The sequence below is a fragment of the Stomoxys calcitrans genome, chromosome 3 (genome assembly GCF_963082655.1).
Source record: "Stomoxys calcitrans chromosome 3, idStoCalc2.1, whole genome shotgun sequence".
In the NCBI taxonomy this organism is placed as follows: Eukaryota; Metazoa; Arthropoda; class Insecta; order Diptera; family Muscidae; genus Stomoxys; species Stomoxys calcitrans.
The window spans coordinates 17,592,508-17,609,266 of NC_081554.1; the positions used below are offsets into that span (position 1 = coordinate 17,592,508).

Below are 16,759 nucleotides of genomic sequence, written 5' to 3' on the forward strand. Positions count from 1 at the left end.
TATCTCTCCAATCGTACCCAATCCGTGGTTTCGAAGTCATCAGTTTCTAGTCCCTTGCCTGTTATTCGAGGAGTGCCCCAGGGTTCAATCTTGGGTCCTATTCTATTTTCTTTATATAGCAACGACCTGCCAGACCAGCTCTCATTTTGTAAGACCCACATGTATGCTGATGATGTGCAGGTCTATATAAGTAGCACGAAGGAATGCTTAGACGACCATGTCAGGATGCTGAACCATGACCTTTCCAGAATTTATGAATGGGCAAATGCTAATGGCTTGTGCCTTAATCCTCTCAAGTCGAAGTGCATGGTTATTAAGAAAAGGGTTTCACGTTTCACTTGCGATCCTGTTGTTGTTGTTGCTAATGAGAGGTTAGAGATCGTGGCTCGTGCAAAGAACCTGGGGGTGACTTTCAACAGTACCTTGTCGTGGACAGACCATATTAATGCTGCTGTTGGTCAAGGGTATTCAAAGCTTCGCTCGCTTTGGTCCACTCAACAACTTACTCCTCTTTGGGTAAGAATACTTTTGGCAAAGTCATATATTATACCTAGCCTACTCTACGGTTGTGAGCTATTTGCAAACTGTGATTCTCGAAGCAGTCGTAAGATCGATACTTTCTTCAACAGTGTGGTACGCTATGTATATGGTCTTCGTCGACGAGACTCCACTTTCCGTTTCTCCAGATCCTTATATGGTGTATCATTTCGTGATGTTTTGCTCATGAGGTCATTGACCTTTTTACATAGGATAATATATACACAGGCACCATCTCATTTATTTGAGAGAATCAGATTTGCAAGGTCGAACCGAGGAAACAAATTGATTCCAATGATACACCGTAGCTTAGTCTCTCAATGGCATCTATTTATATTCGCCGTTCAGCTCTGGAACTCTCTCCCGCACGACCTTCAAACCATCAGTAACGTTGTAACATTTAAAGGTAAATTACTAGATCACTTTAGGGATTCTAGATAAGTCTTGTTAAAAATAAATATGTCAAGTGTTAATTTTGATTTGTGAGCGGTAAATAATTGCATACCAATATTTTTCTTATTTTTGATTTATTACTCAAATTAACATCCTATTTATATTTTGTTAGTTTCAAGCTTATTATATTTGGTTTTTTTTTTTTTTCTTTTCTTCTTTTTACATTTATTTATTTATACTTTGTCTAACATTGTAACTTTAAAAGGATTAATTTCCCGTACTATAATCATAAGAACATGCGTTCTTGTTGTGCGGGTGTCAATAAATTACAAATTACAAATTACATAACTGCAGAAAAAGGTTTAGTTTTCGCTGCACTATCTCTAAATTTATTGTCAGCAACAAAAATGGCATCAACACCTTGCATCACTGCAGGCCATTGTGTATGCCAATAAATTTACGGAAATATTGCAATGAAATAAATTTAAGTCGATTTTACACACAATGTATGTGTGCATGTGTGAAGATAAAAGGACCACTGATTGCAAACATTAAATGTGTTTTCTTTACAGGCTATAAATTTCTATATTGAGGTGTAAATAGTAAAGCATATTTTAAGGGGTATTGCAAAAATTATCCATATGCACAGTGTCCTCTGGATAAAGTATTTGAATGGAACCTAGCATAAGTGCATAAATAAACAAATTAAAATTACACTGTCGCTATATTGAACCAAGATTGTTTCAAATTTTCAACTGTGTACAATAAATACCATAATAAAGAATAGGACATCCAGCGAACTAGGAAGGTCGGTGGAGGAAAGGTCGGTGGAGGGAAGGTCGGTGGAGGGAAGGTCGGTGAAGGGAAGATCGGTGGAGGGAAGGTCGGTGGAGGGAAGGTCAGTGGAAGGAAGATCGGAGGAGGGAAGATCGGTAGAGGGAAGATCGGTGGAGGGAAGGTCAGTGGAGGAAAGGTCAGTGGAGGGAAGGTCGGTGGAGGGAAGGTCAGTGGAGGGAAGGTCAGTGGAGGGAAGGTCGGTGGAGGGAAGGACAGAGAAGGGAAGGTCAGTGGAGGGAAAGTCGGTGGAGGTAAGGTCGGTGGAGGGAAGGTCGGTGCAGGGAACATCGGTGGAGGGAACATCGGTGGAGGAAAGGTCGGTGGAGGGAACATCGGTGGAGGGAAGGTCGGTGGAGGGAACATCGGTGGAGGGAAGGTCGATGGAGGGAAGGTCGGTGGAGGGAAGGTCGGTGGAGGGAAGGTCGGTAGAGGGAAGGTCGGTGGAGGGAAGGTCGGTGGAGGAAAGGTCGGTGGAGGGAAGGTCGGTGGAGGGAAGGTCAGTGGAGGGAAGGTCAGTGGAGGGGAGGTCGGTGGAGGGAAGGTCAGTGAAGGGAAGGTCAGTGAAGGGAAAGTCGGTGGAGGTAAGGTCGCTGGAGGGAAGGTCGGTGGAGTGAAGGTCGGTGGAGTGAAGGTCGGTGGAGGGAAGGTCGGTGCAGGGAAGGTCGGTGCAGGGAAGGTCGGTGGAGGGAAGGTCGGTGGAGGGAAGGTCGGTGGAGGGAAGGTCGGTGGAGGGAAGGTCGGTGGAGGGAAGGTCGGTGGAGGGAAGGTCGGTGGAGGGAAGACCACCCTGTACGAAGTTGTGCATAAAATAGAAGAATCCTTCGAATTTAAGGTATGCTTTGACGTCCAGGGAGCTTTTAACGGTGTGCGACACTTATCCAATCCTTAGACCAGTACCGGATAGACCGGGTCCTTAGAGACTGGATAAACCATATGCTAAGGAACAAGTGGATGAATTGTGTGTCCCATGACATAAATATAAGTGAGAAAGTGGCACAAGGCACGCCACAGGGAGCATTTTATCGCCACTCCTATAGGTAAATGACCTATTGCGGATGCTGACTTAGGAGGAACTTGAACCCGTAGCATACGATGTTACAATACTTCTAAGAGGTAAGGATCCGAACCAGCTATGTAGAAGGGCCAAAAGGGTCTTGAAGATTCTATACGACTTAGCTAGATCTAGGGGTCTCAATGTTAACCCAGGAAAGGTTGAAATCTGCCTGTTTACGAGAAAGACGAAGGTGGGCCAAATTCGATATCTGACTAGGTCAAGTACTTTGGAATGATCTTGGAGAGGAAACTGAGTTGGAAGTGTCACATTCAGGTGTCTACCGAAAAGGGAGCCTGAATTCGAGGATAGTCCACTGACTCCGCAGGAGCGTGATTCAACCAATACTTACTAACGCCTCAGCAGTTTGGTGAACTACGATAGGGAAGAAGTGCAACATAAGCATAATACAGATTCAGAGAACATTTTGTCGTGGCATAGGCGGAGCGGAGATTTGAGATTGTATAAGTATTTGAGATTAGAAAACGAGTTTGATAATCAATCTTGTGGCCATGTTTTTGGGAGACGCCTCGTCCTGTAAACTCCCCTCAAAATCAATTTCAATATGGGATTTAAAGAAATGGTATTTGAGAGAAGAGCACGATATTGATATTTGTTCTGGGCCAAGTATCTGGGGGACCACCCCACCCCCGAAAATACCCCTATATCAAACATCATGAGAATATCGGGCTGAAATAAAGTATTTTGAGAATGGAGTACACCTTACATCCAAACTAAAATTCGTAGACCAATAAAGATGGGATTCAGATAAGGGCACTTATATTGTTAAACTGTTTGTCAAGCGATATACTATTTCCGTAGCATGGTATTTCACTAAAAGCTCTTTAATTTTTGAAAATAAATTTTCCAAGGAAAATTTTGTTCCATATAATGTAAAGGAAGGCGCAGCGGAGCGGTTCCGGTCCAGCTAGTTCCTTATATTATGAAAGCAGATGAGGCAGTGCTTGGAGTATTTGAGAGAAAGATTCTTCGTAAAATATATGAACCAGTTTGCGTTAATGGAGAATATAGGCGTTGTATGAACCACGAGTTGTTTGACGACGATGGATGAAGAAGCTCCAGCAAAGAAGACTTTTGAAGGCAAACACGGTGGTACACGCAAACTGGGAAGACCAAAAACCCGATGGAAAGATCAAGTGGTGAGAAACATCTCGATACATGGTGTAAGAGATTTAAGACTGAGTGCAGAAGACGTTCCGCTAGTGGAACAAATTTTCTGTCATAGCCAATTAAAGTAAAGTATATTCCCAAATATTCTGATAGGTTGATACTGGTATTCCAAAGTTCACCAACAATCTGACATGATACACCTACAATTACCTCTTACCATATGGATATTTGCAATAGCAATTATCTCAGTGGCAATAAACATTGTCGCTGATTAAATATTTATGCGAGTAGGGAAGGGACTTGGGTAGGATTCAATTATAATGAAATAAAACCACTTACCTCGTTTAAATAATTATAATTTCTCTCATGCATTAAACTATTCCATTTTTTGCGAAACCACGATGACGAAGACATGCAAATTGTTTGTGTCTGTTATTTCAATTAATCGTTGTGCCTTTTTTCTCTCTTTGTTGTCACTTAAATATTTTCTCCACAAATCGGTTGTTAACGAGCACAGTAATCGAAAGGATAATCCATTCAATAAGGTGCAAAATTGTTTTTGTTTTGGTTTTTTTTTTTGTTCGGTGCTTAGGTAAAATGCCGATTTATTTTGATTTGATTGATTTCAACTGCAAATAGAACACATACATAAAAATGTAGGGACACTTTTCAAATACGCACACACAAAATTACACCTAGGTTACATTTAGGTTTATATAAGTTTAAGGATTATTGAGACATTGAATGCTATGACAGTTCACAATTCAAATTTCACACTCGTGTCACGCACTTCATTTAAAAGCATACGCACACGCACACACAGATTTTTGGGTATCCCCAACGATGGTGTCGCATGTGAGTGTGTGTAGGCTTATCTTTTTGGTCCTTTTTTGGAAAAAGGTAATGCATTGTACCATACAGCCCAAACTGAACCTCAAACATTTTCCACCACAATATTGTATTCTAATTCTTCGCCTCTCATCCTCTCTCTCTCTCTCTCTTTTTTAGTCTGTGTGACGCAGATATCATCATACGGCTCCGAACTCTTGTTAATGTTTAACAGAATGGGCTTTTTAACGATTTTTGCACCGGTTTCATTATTTTCATCACCATAAACATACTCCATATTGCCCGCATCCTCCTACTTTTGTTGTTGTATCTTGGCATTTGTTAACCTTTAGTGTTAAATATCCCCCGCATGGTTTTCGGTATGACTCTCTGAGTAAGAGTGTATGTGTGAGTGTTGGTGTATAAGTTTGTTGGTGGTGAATAGCTAGGTATCCAACATTTTGTGTTTTGTGTACCCAACTGTGAGTGGGTGTTCGTTTACAGGTCGCTTAGTTGGTCGTAACAGACCTAAGGAAGGACGGACGAACGAACAGACAGACGTATTTTCATTCATTTGTTGGTGAATGCCATGTAGTGGTGCTACGTTCTCATTTTCATCGCTTGTTCTCCTCCCTTGTGTTAATGTAATGTATGAACGGACCTCTGAAAGCTATACCCAGTGATGACGTCGTATTTTCCTATTGACTTCCCCTCTACAATGTACCCGTTGCCCGCAGGCCACCCACCATCAGGAAAATTGAGGCACCACCTAACATATCGCAGTTCACTACACCAATACAATCAATTGCTCTACATGTGTCTGGGCTCTACTCTACTCTACAGGCTGCTTGAACAATGGGTGATTTGTGATAGAAAGTATGGAAAAATTTACGATTTTCTACAAACTTCAAAGGGAAAATCGTCTTCTTTTTAAAAGAGGGCATACCCTAATATCTCCTTATGGAATGCTCTAGAGCAGGAAAATGAATGCAAGCTTGGGAGAGGGTATCTGGCGAGTTTGATTTCAAAAGGAAAAACCCGAATCTGGCGTTTTGTTTTGGGGACTCATTAATAAACAACGGATCTCAACAACAAAGGCTTGAAATCAATCGCATTTGCAGACGAGATCTTCTGTTGGTCTCAGGCATGATGGGAGGTGAGCAATGATAAAGAATTTAGAACTACGGTTCTGTTGCTTTTCGCTCGTATATTGGGTTTCCCAAAAAGTAATTGCGGATTTTTTAAAAGAAAGTAAATGCATTTTTAATAAAACTTAGAATGAACTTTAATCAAATATACTTTTTTTACACTTTTTTCTAAAGCAAGCTAAAAGTAACAGCTGATAACTGACAGAAAAAAGAATTTTGTCCATAAACATTCCACTAAAAAATAGGGAAAACACATATCAATGAGTGCAGTCCGATTCAAGTTTAAGCTCAATGATTAGGGGCCTCCTTTTTATAGCTGAGTCCTTACGGAGCCACAGTGCGACACCTCCTTTGGAGAAATGTTTTTACATGACATAGTACCTCACAAATGTTGCCAGCATTAGGAGGGGCAAACCATCGTTGAAATTTTTTTTTCTGATGGTTTCGCCAGGAATCAAACCCGGGTGTTCAGCGTCATAGGCGGACATGCTAACCTATGCGCTACAGTGGTTGAATCGGACAGCACTCATGGAATGTTCATGGGCAAGATTTTCAATTTGCCTACCCTATGCTTCGATTCGAACGACGTTTGGTAAGAAGTGAAGAATTAGCCCAAGGATGATATACTTCGTGTATACATGAATCGTGGATAGAAGAACTCGCATTGAAAAATGATGAGTTTTACAGAGCAGGCGAGGTTGGAGCAACTTTGCAAAAGCAACCTATTGAGGTCTGTATTCGAAACAGTGCCGCCAAAATTCACATAGGCTGAAAGCCGACTGAAGCTAGGATCATCAAGATAAGCATTCCCAAAAAGGAAGATTGGACGTAAATGCTGTGTTTGAAGGCAATAAAACCCCATTCTTCAAGGTTGGCTAAAATAGTCAACGAGTACGTGGCTGGGTTTCGCTCAACTTGGTTTCTTTGAGGGAACTTATAGGACGGAGAACCTTGCAGAAGGCCATAATTCAAATTTGGTTGACAAAGAAGTTCATTTAATGCTTCGAAGGGCCCCAGATTTAAGTTAGAATTGCATTCCCAACAGGGAAGGTTGGACGGCGGATATTGTGTTTGAGGACTATAAGGCCTCGATAGTCACAGATGACTCCAAGGTGAAATTGGCATATGGTAAAGACTGCCTGGTCGACATAAGAAGGTATTGCCACATTTTTGTTTGGGATACCCTGGTACCCAGGAAAAGTAAAGAAAGAGTCAGACCAAAACTGACTAAAGATAGGATCTTCAGTTACGCATTACCATTCAATCGAAGATAAGGCCTCGATTTTAAAGATGCGAAGCAATTATCTAAAGAGCTGCCGGACAAGTGTACGTTTCTTTGTATCATTACAATAGCCGCAATCCTGGAAAGAGATAGTCTTAGACTACCAGTTATCGAGACCGATTCAGCCACTCATACTCAACAGGAGATGCACTTGGTATAGACATTTTCTTAAGACTGCCGGACGTGTACACAGTTGTGCATGGGAAGGTTTGTACCATTACGGTAGTCGAAATCAAATAGAAGAAGGGTCTTAGACTAAGTATACACATTATCAATATTTGGGCGGCATGTACTTGGGGGTCTCAATGTTAGCCAAGAGAAGGCTGAAATCTGCGTGTTCTCGAGGAAGACGAAGGTGGAACAATTTGACGCCCCACGTTTCCTAAATACAACGATTTCGATACCAGACAAGATGAAATACTTCGGCGTGATCTTGGAGAGGAAACTGAGTTGGAAGTGGCACATTCAGAATCGTACAATGAAGACTCACAGATGTTGGGCAGCATGTTGACGGCTCGTTGGCTCGAAATGGGGCCTTAGTCCGAAGATAGTCCACTAGTTCTACAGGAGCATGATTACACCAATACTAAATTACTCCTTAGTAGTTTGGTGGACGGCGATGGTGAAAAACATGCAGTTTAAGTGTGAGACAGCGACTACGGTTATGAGACTTAAGGCGATGGTAGAATGAATAGAGGATAGGAGCAGTTCATATCATCGCAGTATAAATAATTGAGGCCACAATAGGAAAGGAATGGAAGAGGTCTCCGATCGGTTTCCTGAGACGATACTTGAGTTGAAGTGCGAGGGACCTGGCAGCAATGCACAGTCTTGAGTTGATGGATCTCTGGTATTGCCATCTAGAAGATAGAGCTAGCAAAATACTCTTATCAATGGCACTATCCATACTATCGATATTTTATATCGATTGATGTTTTTCCTATCAATACTATCGGCAAAGATCAATTTTTTGCAAAAATTTTACAAAAATATGCGATCGACACTAAAATATACATTGCGCCTACAGAGGGCTCAGTTTTCAGTTTCGATTGGGCTAAGACTTTGTACAATGATTTTTCTCAAAACTTCCAACTGATTTTATCAAACATTGTTTTATTCGGTCTATGCGATGATATTCCTTCTATATAAATCGATTTCCTGAGATTTATTGCTCATTTTCTTTTGAATTGTAGGTAATGAGAAATTAAAGATAATATCGATACTATTGATAAAGATAGCATCGATATTATCGATATTTGTTATTAAAAATATCGAATGTTGTGAATATCGATAGTTTGACAGCTTTGCTGGTCGATCATGCTACGCAGATGGATCAAAGCTAGAGGACAGAGTGGGCCTGGGGGAACCAAGTAACTGAGATCTGTTTTTGAATGCAGACGGAGATCCAGGTGATCGGGGAATGCGTGAGTTGATGTGGTGTTAATGCGAAGACGTCGAGTGCGAACATCTTTACGACCAGTAAACTGGCCATCAGGTCAATAGCAACCAAGACGTTAAGTCTAGAACAATCTTGGAATGTACAAAGGATATTTTCGCCTTCTCTGAGAATGACATGATCAACATCGTTTCGGAGCGGGGGAATGAAAAAGCAGTCGCTTGGCAGTGAAGGCCAGAAGACTGCCGACAATAAACTTTAACCAGAAGCCTTTTGGGGCGATGCAGTCCGAGTTAAGTGTGTGGGCGACGAACGTGCATTTAACACTGTGGAACAATAAAACGATCGGTAGGACGACAAAAATCCTGTGGGGAGGTCTGTATAAGGAACAGACGTGGCTATTAAAAGGAAGTAAGAAGGAGGTCAGAATAGCTTTCGGTATCATTATGGGGCACATAGGACTATGTGTCACTTATTCAAAATCGGTGCGCCAAGTGATAACATGTGTAGGGCATGCGGGGAAAATGATAAGACGTTGGACACCAGACTTTAGGTAGGGATACAATAGCAGACATGAACCAACTTAGAGACGTGGTATGGAAACAATTAGGGACTTTGTAAGTAGCACGGAGTTCCTGACTTAGATATTTTTTAATACCCTCCACCATAGGATAGAGGTATACTAATTTCGTCATTCTGTTTGTAACACCTCAAAATATGCGCCTGAGACCCCATAAAGTATATATATTCTTGATCGTCAGGTAGTTTTAAGTCGATCTATCCATGTCCGTCCGTCCGTTTGTCTGTCGAAAGCACGCTAACTTTGGAAGGAGTAAAGCTAGACGGTTGAAATTTTGCACAAATACTTTTTATAAGTGTAGGTCGGTTGGGATTATAAATGGGCCAAATCGGTCCATGTTTTGATATAGCTGCCATATAAACCTATCTTAGGTCTTGACTTCTTGAGCCTCTAGAGGGCGCAATTCTCGTCCGATTTGACTAAAATTTTGCACGAGGTGTTTTGGTATCACTTTCAACACCTGTGTTAGGTATAATTCAAATCGGTACATAACCTGGTAAAGCTGTCATATAAACCGATCTTGGATCTTGACTTCTTAAGCCAATTGAGCGCGCAATTGTCATCCGATTTGGCAGAAATTTTGTACAACGGCTTCCCTCATGACCTTCAACATACGTGTCTAATATGGTCTGAATCGATCAATAGCTTGATACAGCTCCCATATAAACCAATCTCCCGATATTGCCTCTTAAGCCCGTACAAGCCTTAATTCTTATCTGAATGAACTGAAATATTACACAATGACTTCTACAATGTTCAGCATTCATTTATGGTCCGAATCGGTCTATAACTTGTTCGAGGTTACTTTTTAGTTTTTAGAGCGCACAACAAGCCGATTACTGGTTTAGGTATATATCTATTGTGGCAGATTAATGTCTGCACCCTCCTTTCAACCTAACCTAACCTAACCTAAGCAAAGATGAACCCAAGAAATACGATATTGGGGCTTTCCTTCATCTCGTCCTCAATCCATTTGTTGTCGTTTTTATCGATATTCTCCTAAGTGAACTTTCCATAATCTCACCAATAGTTTGAAGCAGGGACGTAGATAGGATTTTATATGAGGTGGTGTCATATAAAAACTACAAAACAATAATAATAATAAGTATGTATACGGGCTAAAATTAGGAAAATCAGGAAAATATTCGACAGAAAGTGGGTGATAGCCCAAGGATGATCCTTTTTCTATATACGTTTATTGTTAGACCCGGGTTGACATACTGAACAGTGGTATAAGGGAAAGTTGTTGATATGAGGACTCATGTTGCTCCAAAGATAGGCATCTGTCAGAATTACAGAGTTTTACCCAGCAGAATGATAATTAAACGTCCTTTGGAGGTCTATATTTGAAACTGATCTGCAAACATTGCACTTAGGCTGAGCACGAGCACCTGGGATTGGGGTTCGCTCCACTTTGTTTTTGGGTGGATGAACGAGAAATGCTGTAGGTGGACTGGTAAGACTGTTGTTCAAGTTTAGATGAGATAGTAGTTCAAGAAGGTATTAGACTACACGCCACTTGTTCCCAGTAGGAAAGTTTGCAGACTATGCCGCATTCCATTTCCATATTAGAAAACGTGCCTTCAAGTCTGCACAAAGGCTGATCGGACTCGACATGCTGAAGTAGAGCTGGTGTAGCCATATTTCCATTTTGGACCTATTCTTTCCGAACCTATTCTTTCTTCGCATGTTTATAATTTGCCTAGGCCATCGGCCTTCCCCCGGAAACCAACACGCTCTTTAAGAGGTTGGAATAATAGAAGACGCATCGCTCTAAGGTTTATTGAAAGGCTTGGTGCGAATGATCCTAAGACACTTACTAATAGGGAGAGAGACTCCCCAAATTGGGCTCGGAAATACGCTGCACAGGCTACCCCGAAGACGTCTAGATTGGAAACCGCACTGCAGTGAGCCAAAAGGCTGTGGTCACCTAGAGGCATCCCATACCTAAAATAATTAGGGCGAACAACAGTAAGATGGGTCCAAGAACCCTTTCTTAAATCGAAAGGGACAGTTTGATGATGGCAGTTGTCGACAAAGGAAAAGAACAGAGCTGAATACCTAGGAATAATTGGAGTCTCCTTCAGTTTGTGACGATTCAGGCTGGTATCGGGGCCGATACAGACTAATTGCCTTCGGGAATCAACGCTCAATTTAAATGTATCGTTGTGCGCTAAAAAGGATTGGTGAGATCTGGCCAGGTGCAGCACTAGATTAAGTCAAGAAGGAAGATATTCCTTCTCGACCAATAGCGCATGCTTGGATACCAAGACTTCCCCCAGATCCTGAATCGATACTTTGAAGACTAAGGGAATGTAATCCCAATCTTTCAACCACAGACTGGAAGATTGGTATATTGGATGAGGCTGATGGTGACCGGAGACATGTAGTATTCATACTAAACTCCGGCTGTCTCACAGACCTCAACAAGTCTGAAGGGGTTGTATCCTAAGGATTCAACAAGTCGAAACTGAAGGTCTAAAGAAACAGTGGGGTTGGGGAATTCGGAACGACTCAGCAGTTATTGCTGAACACTTGCCAGAAGAACTATGAACCACATCGCTAAAGTCTGGCTCTGCAAGAGAACCATTGGCAAAAGTTGGTGCGTGTCATGCATTGGGTATATACTGCAGTTGTCAGACCCATAATGCTATATGGTGTTGTGATTTGGTGGACGACACTTCAAAAGTCCACCTACTGCTTAATATTTAACCGGATCCAAAGGATGGCATGTTTGTACATCACAGCCGCGCTGAGGACGACACCATCTGATGCACTGAATTTAATGCTACATTTTATGCCTGTGGACATTGTGGCTACTCAAATTGCAGCGACCCTTGCCGGGCAGTGTGGATTACACCCTACCTGAGCCGCTTTTTGATCAAAAGTACTGTACCACTATTCCTGATAGAACCGATTGAAACTACGATATCCCTGGTAACAGTTGCATAGACTTCTTTACGGATGGTTCCAAACTAAACGACCAGGTGGGCTTTGGGATGTACTCTAAAGATCTTGAACTGGTCGGCCGGCTGCAGTGTGTATCAAGCGGAAATCCTTTCAATTAAGGAAGTGGTGGAATGGCTAAGATATAAAGCCATTACGATGGTTGGCATAAATATCTTCTCAGACAGCCAGGCTGCCATTAAATCCCTGGAGAACGTATTTCTAAACACAAAAACCGCCCTTGACTGTCGCAGATCTCTCCACGAGATGGCAGAACAGTTCAAAATTCACTTGTTCTGGGTGCCGGGCCACAGAGATATATCAGGGAATTGAAAAGCGGACTAGCTTGCGAAGCTAGGAACTACCCTACACATTCCAAGGATACTGGAATCTGTGGGTATGCCACTGGCGATATGTAAGCTAAGCATGTAAGCTAAGACCAGTCCCGAAGGACAACGAATGATAGATGGTCACAAAGAGGGGACTGTGAGCATTCCAAAACTATGTGGCCTAATCTAGACGTCTCAATTATTGTGTCTGTCATGACAGGTCACTGTCTAGCCGGAAAACATGCTGACAGACCGAAGGTTGCCAACAATAACTTTTGCAGAAGCTGTGAGGACATCGAAGAGGAAGAGATTATCGAACACCTTCTATGTGTATGTCCCGCACTAGCAGTCATATGGAGTTCACTTTAGGTTCTCATTTCTTTGAGAACATGTCTGATTTAGCGGATGTGAACATTCGCAATTAATTGGGCTTTTTAAAGCGATCTGGATGGTTTAACGGTATTTGTTAACTTGTTTACGAGTTCTCGGGACTTGTATCAAATATGATCCAAACCAGCCCCCATTTGCATTATAAAAGAGGATAAATTTATACACGGTTGTGGGCATCCAAAGTTCTGCACGGCCGAACTTAACATATTTTTACTTGTTTAAGGAGTCCACCGTAGCGCAGTGGTTAGCATGTCCTTCTATGACGCTGAACGCCTGGGTTCGAATCCTGGCGAGACCATGCTGGCAACATTTGTGAGGTACTATGCCAAGTAAAACTTCTCTCCAAAGAGATGTCCAACTGCGGCACGCCGTTCGGGCTCAGCTATAAAAAGGAGTACCCTTATCATTGAGCTTAAATTTAAATCGGACTGTACGCTGAACACCTGGGTTCGAATCCTGGCGAGTCCATGCTGGCAACATTTGTGAGGTACTGTGCCAAGTAAAACTTCTCTCCAAAGAGATGTCCAACTGCGGCACGCCGTTCGGGCTCAGCTTTAAAAAGGAGGACCCTTATCATTGAGCTTAAATTTGAATCGGACTGTACTCATTGACATGTGAGAAGTTTTCCCCTGTTCCTTAGTAGAATTTTCATGGGCAAAATTTGCATTACTTGTTTAATTAAATGAAGTAGATGGAGATAGTAGCTAACAATTCGTACTTAACATCCGATTCTAAGGGAACATAATTCAGAAATTTGAATTTGTCGGCAAATTTTGTGTCTCTAACGAGAGATTTTGTTACACAGGCCCCCAACGTTTTTTCGCATTGATTTCTCATTTGCCACTTTGCCCTTTCAATTTTTTCCGTAATTGGATTAGTTCTAAAATAGCTTCGTTGCCGTCTTCCTGTATTTGGGATTATTTTAAAAATAAATATTTCCGTACCAAAACTACTCCCACTGTGCTCTGTTGCTTGTGTGTCTTGTGCTCTGTCGTCAATGTAGCATTGTTGTTATTTTAGGATAAATTCAATCCCTGGAGTTTGGGCATACGAGCATTTATGTATAAAGGTACCTTTTATCGACACATACCAACAAACGAGCAACCAACTGAACTACCAAACGACCGACCAACCAACCAACATCTGGACAATTGAGTTACAAAATTGCGAAGGTGTATTAACGACAAATTTACTTTCTTATATTACACAGATCAACTCCGGAGGGGATGTGATGACAAACCTGAGAAACAAAAAATGGGAAAAAACCAGAGGTAAGAACAACGACAAGCGTTTCAATAAAGTTAATGGCTATGAGAAAGGCGAATCCCTATGCTAAGCTTCTCTTCCTCAGGCTGACTCTTGCTCTGGCAGCCTTTGCTTTAGGAAACAGGAGTTTATTTATTTATGTAGGTTCCAAAACCTAGCCTTTATACACCTTTAATGTGGACCATATTTTTCCAGAAGTATCACAAGAAGAAGTCTGAGAACCCACATGCCATGTATTTAAGGGCAAACAACAAAAGTACTACAAAAACAATGGCAATACTTTTTTTTACCGAAAAAGGACATTGCTGGAGAGATATTGTCTACGTCACAAAACACACACGCACACTCACACACACACACATACAACTGCGCCCTTTTCACCATACGGCCTAGCCAAAGGAATGCCATACACAAACACTCACAAGTAAACGATTTTACCAAGTCTAAAAATAGCAAAGGGCCCAAAAATAAATGAAACTATTAATCAATTTAGACAAATGTGTGTGTAGTGCAATGTAGACAGGAGTAGGAAGGAATCTGTTCGATTTTTAGCGGCGGCAGACAGCGGCGATTTTTATGTGACGCGCTTCTTAAAAATAATGGCTGCCAATTTTTTGCTTTTTTTTTTGGTTGGGGGGTTTAACTTCAAATTCCAAAACCCTTAGAAAATACCAAAACATATTGTTGAAGTTCAGTTCGCTTTGGTTTAGTTTAACTGTATGGTGGTATGGAAACTTTCACATTTTGTTCGCCACTCAAAAAAAGAGCTTTTATGATACTGTCTGGAATTTTATGTGGCCAAAATATTCTGCACTTTTTTTTGCATATTTTTTCACTTGGCTCTTTGGTTGACTTTCACTTTCTGCTTGGGAATCCTGGAAAACTTTTCTACTGCACATTGTCGCTGTGACATTTTTCGTGTTTTTTTTTTAATTTGCTTTAGTTTAAATTGGTTTTACTAACGATTATTGTTATACTGGTTGTTAATAATACATTTGTAGTTTGATTGTTAATTTACGTTGTTGCTTTTTTCCTTAATGGGTCTCAGGCTTTGTTTTTTTTTAGTTTTTTTCACACGATGATGGCATCTGACGAAGGACTTCTGTCCTACTGAACGGTTTTCTATGTCGTGGCAAAATTCAAGCTCAACAACATTGTGGTGGTATACTACGCTCACGCATAGCCTTGTCTATGTGAGTGTTTGTGTGTGTGTGTGTGTGAATGTGTATTATCTTTTGGTGGGTTGTCTGAAGATGGGCCAGGGGCCAGGGCAAAAATATCGCAAGAGTAAAGAGCCCAAAAGCCAGTCAGCCAGCCAGCCAGCCATAGCCAACAATGTAAGTAGATGTGGTGTAGGTTCATATGCTCGTCTGTCTTTGTGTGTGTACACACACAAATTTCGGCAAAAATAATGGAAAGTAAGGAAAAGCTTTTTTCCCTTCTATCATGGTGGATACAAATGTCAGCTAGCACGCACACCTTTTGGCTCATTCAACAGTGGAGGACAAAAGTGTTATGTAAAATGGCAGCATGATCGGTCGAACTATATAAAGGTATGCAAAGAATCAAGGGAGTTCAAGGGGAGTATAAATCCAAAGCTTTTTCTACAAGTTTCCACCGTACACAGAAAAAAATAAAAATCGGTTTTTATCACTAAATTAATTGATACAATAAATTTTTTAATTGAAACTGCTTCAATCATTAAAATGATATTATCAGTCACCGTTTTTGAGGAAGTATTTAAAAATTTTGTAATTAAAAAAATTGATTCAATTAAAAAATTGTTGACAATTTTTGGAAATTTTCAATTAATTTTTTTTATTGAAAACAATTTTAGTTTCAATTAAATTTTTAATTGAAAAATGTTTATCAATTTTTTTTCTGTGTAGGTCTGAGTTGTGGGTTCGAATTTTGTCGAACATCGGACAACATTTTCAACGATGGTTTTCTCGTCCCCAATGATGGCGTTATTTGTGAGGTATACTATCGTACAAAGAAAAAAAATTGCAAAAAATTTTATAATAAACAAGTAAAAGCGTGCTAAGTTCGGTCGGGCCGAATCTTATATACCCTCCACCATGGATCGCATTTGTCGAGTTCTTTTCCCGGCATCTCTTTTTAGGCAAAAAAATGATATAAGAAAAGAATTTCTCTGCTATTAGAGCGAGCCGGTCCGGTTTAAACCACAATTAAATTTATAGGTTGGAGACCTGTGTAAAATGTCAGCCAATTCTAATAAGAATTGCGCCTTTTGTGGCCTCAAGAAGTAATATAGAGAGATTGATTTATATGGGAGCTGTATCGGGCTATAGACCGATTCAGACCATAATAAAAACGTATGTTAATGGTCATGAGAGAATCCGTCGTACAAAATTTCAGGCGAATCGGATAATAATTGCGACCTCTAGAGGCTCAAGAAATCAAGATCCCAGATCGGTTTATATGACAACTATATCAGGTTATGAACCGACTTGTACCTTATTTGACATAGTTGTTGAAAGTAACAATAAAAAACGTCTTGCAAAATTTCAGCCAAATCGGATAGGAATTGCGCCCTCTAGAAGCTCAAGAAGTCAAGTCCCCAGATCTGTTTATATGACAGCTATATCAAGTTATGAACCGATTTGAACCATACTTGGCACAGT

The 16,759-nt window shown here is 40.9% G+C and overlaps 1 protein-coding gene across 2 annotated transcripts in view; it reads right to left on the bottom strand.

Moving 5' to 3' along the window:
- Positions 1 to 15,181, bottom strand: part of LOC106087239 (uncharacterized) — a 234,670-nt gene extending 219,489 nt beyond the window's left edge. Inside the window, exons 1-2 of one of the 2 annotated variants that reach the window (XM_059364579.1) lie at positions 15,078 to 15,181; positions 4,289 to 4,578 (exon numbers count right to left, since the gene is read on the bottom strand). The gene's annotated coding sequence lies outside the window, so the exon portion shown is untranslated. The remainder of the gene's footprint in view (positions 1 to 4,288; positions 4,579 to 15,077) is intronic. The other variant, XM_059364580.1, reaches the window with a different exon arrangement.
- Between the last annotated feature and the right edge of the window lie 1,578 nt (positions 15,182 to 16,759).